We start from the raw sequence: 3,783 nt of genomic DNA, 5'->3' as shown, positions 1-3,783 counted from the left end.
AGATGCTCCCCAACCCGCCTCCCCTCATGGGTGGAGTCCTCATGATTTTGTTACCCAACATTCAACTTCTGTTGATGTTACCCAGCATACAGCTTCTGTTGGAGAAGAGGGAATCCAGTCGTCGTCTGTTGTGGAAGAAGGAACCCTTGTTGAAGGAGATAAAGTTGAACGGTCTGTTGCGAGCTTAATACAGATGGTTAAGGGTAGACGAAGCAGAAGAAAGAAGACAGTGAGTTCACCTTTCACTGCCTTCAAACTGAAGAGACAAAAAACAATAGGTGAAGTCAATGAGCCGATGATACCCGAGGAAAGAGGAAGATGCTGTTGTACATACCACCACCATAGTATAAGAACAACAAATTACTGAAGAACCAATAATAGACCCTGTAGCAGAGATGAGTCTTCAAATAATTATATTTTCTGGTGTACATACAAACCCCAATGTAGAGGGACAACATAGAATGTAGAAGGATCATCTGTCCTAGCACTAACAACTCAAGGAGATCAACAAGATGTTGTTAATATGTTATTTGGAATTTATTTTTAATGCATTGTCTTATATCATCTAAATTACTTGTGTATTTCAGATGAGCAGAAGATGTGACATAATTTTTTTTGTCTTTTAGCCTCTTCCAGTTGTCCCCTAGATCGACTATCTTGGCAGGTCTATGTTATCAGCTGAAACATAGACGGTGATCGATCAAGTCATGGCGAAATACATCAATGAGTGAGTGAATTTGTGTCTTTTATAATGAACTTCTTTTGGGATTAAGTGAATGAAGACAACTTCTTTATTATATTTGGAATTTATATTATTATGCAGGAGTGATATTATGTTGTACTTGAAAGACATTTTTATAGATCGTCGGGCAATGATAGAGTCATTGTGCAATGGCATGATTGCAAATGACCATGTCGACGCTCAAGCGATGATTTTGAACAATAAGAGGAATGTAAATCCATCTCTTTTTAGGCCTTACCTTTATGTATCACCACTATACTGGGTAAGACCGCATCTAAATATCTAAACACCCATATTTAATTATATTAAGAATTTCAACAACAATATGAATGTGTTAACACTTTGTTTTATTATACAGGCTTATCATAAAATGGGTAACCCCACATCATTTATAGGTCATATCACCAAAGAAGCAGTTCAAAAAGCTGATATTATTATGATTCATGTTCTGAATAACCAACACTGGGTTTTATTTGGTCGCTGATCTAGGTGAGGGCAATGATCGTTGTAGTATTATTGTCGTTTTATTGTAGTATTCCTGAATAATTAGTTGCAATGATCGTTGTAGTATTATTGTCGTTTTATTATAGCATTATTGTCATTTTATTGTAGTATTTCTGTATTATTAGTTGCAATAATTGTTACAGTATTCTTGCAATAATAGTTGTAGTATTATTGTCGTTTTATTATAGCATTATTGTCATTTTATTGTAGTATTTCTGTATTATTAGTTGCAATAATTGTTACAGTATTCTTGCAATAATAGTTGTAGTATTATTGTCGTTTTATTATAGCATTATTGTCATTTTATTGTAGTATTTCTGTATTATTAGTTGCAATAATTGTTACAGTATTCTTGCAATAATAGTTGTAGTATTATTGTCGTTTTATTATAGCATTATTGTCATTTTATTGTAGTATTTCTGTATTATTAGTTGCAATAATTGTTACAGTATTCTTGCAATAATAGTTGTAGTATTATTGTCGTTTTATTATAGCATTATTGTCATTTTATTGTAGTATTTCTGTATTATTAGTTGCAATAATTGTTACAGTATTCTTGCAATAATAGTTGTAGTATTATTGTCGTTTTATTATAGCATTATTGTCATTTTATTGTAGTATTTCTGTATTATTAGTTGCAATAATTGTTACAGTATTCTTGCAATAATAGTTGTAGTATTATTGTCGTTTTATTATAGCATTATTGTCATTTTATTGTAGTATTTCTGTATTATTAGTTGCAATAATTGTTACAGTATTCTTGCAATAATAGTTGTAGTATTATTGTCGTTTTATTGTAGTATTTCTGTAATGATTAGTTGCAATAATCATTGTAGTATTCTTGCAATAATCGTTGTAGTATTATTGTCGTTTTATTGTAGTTTATCTGTATTATTGTCGTATTAATCGTTATGTTATTCTTGTATTTCTTTGTTATAGTATTATTGTCGTATTATTGTGGAATTGTTGCAGTATTATTGTAGTCTTGTTGTCTAAAATATTTTAATCTTACTACAATATTTTGGTTGTATTGCGGTAGTTATTTGGTTGTATTGCGTTATTTTATCCTCGGTACAAGCTTGATACGACCGCGGACTGGCGAATCCAACAAAAGAATATTCTAATAAAACTATGATTTATTCCTCCGCCAGCGCGCGTATATATTTTGGTTGTATTGCGGTAATAGTTCGGCAATATTTTGGTATTATTCAGCGCAAACCAGAGATAAAATTAAGTTAAATTCCCAAAATGTTTTAAATCGCACGGATCTGATTCAAATGCCATTTAATCATCCGTAGATGTTATATAGTAGTCGTATTATTTATTTATCTTCGGTACAAGTTTGATACGACCGCGAACTGGCGAATCCAACAAAGGAATATTCTAATAAAACTGTGATATATTCCTCCGCCAGCGCGCATATATATTTTGGTTGTATTGCGGTAATACGTCGGCAATATTTTGGCAATTATTCAGCGCAAACCAGAGATAAAATTAAGTTAAATTCCCAAAATATTTTAAATCGAACGGATCTGATTCAAATTTCATTTAATCATTTGTAGATGTTATGTAGTAGTCGTATTATTTATTTATCCTCGGTACAAGCTTGATACGACCGCGGCCTGACGAATCCAACAAAGGAATATTCCAATAAAACCGGGATATATTCCTCCACCAGCGCGTGTATATATTTTGGTTGTATTGATGTAATACTTCAGGAATATTTTGGTATTATTCAGCGCAAACGAGAGATAAAAGAGATAAAATTAAGTTAAATTCCCAAAATATTTTAAATCGAACGGATCTGATTCAAATGTCATTTAATCATTCGTAGATGCTATGTAGTAGTCGTATTATTTATTTATCCTCGGTACAAGCTTGATACGACCGCGGCCTGACGAATCCAACAAAGGAATATTCCAATAAAACCGGGATATATTCCTCCACCAGCGAGCGTATATATTTTGGTTGTATTGCGGTAATACTTCGGCAATATTTTGACATTATTCAGCGCAAACCAGAGATAAAATTAAGTTAAATTCCCAAAATATTTTAAATCGAACGGATCTGATTCAAATTTCATTTAATCATTTGTAGATGTTATGTAGTAGTCGTATTATTTATTTATCCTCGGTACAAGCTTGATACGACCGCGGACTAGCGAATCCAACAAAGAAATATTCCAATAAAACCGGGATATATTCCTCCGCCAGCGCACATATATATTTTGGTTGTATTGCAGTAATACTTCGGCTATATTTTGGTATTATTCAGCGCAAACCAGAGATAAAATTAAGTTAAACTCCCAAAATATTTTAAATCGCACGGATCTGATTCAAATGTCATTTAATCATTCGTAGATGCTTGTAGTTGTCGTATTATTTATTTATGCTCGGTACAAGCTTGATACGACCGCGGACTGGCGAATCCAATAAAAAAATATTCCAATAAAACCGTAATATATTCCTCCGCTAGCGTGCTTATATATTTTGATTGTATTGCGGTAATACTTCAGCAATATTTTGGTATTATTCAGC

The sequence above is a fragment of the Phalaenopsis equestris genome, unplaced genomic scaffold, assembly GCF_001263595.1.
Source record: "Phalaenopsis equestris unplaced genomic scaffold, ASM126359v1 Scaffold000885, whole genome shotgun sequence".
NCBI classification, from domain to species: domain Eukaryota; kingdom Viridiplantae; phylum Streptophyta; class Magnoliopsida; order Asparagales; family Orchidaceae; genus Phalaenopsis; species Phalaenopsis equestris.
Note: the sequence above shows the minus strand (reverse complement) of the source record.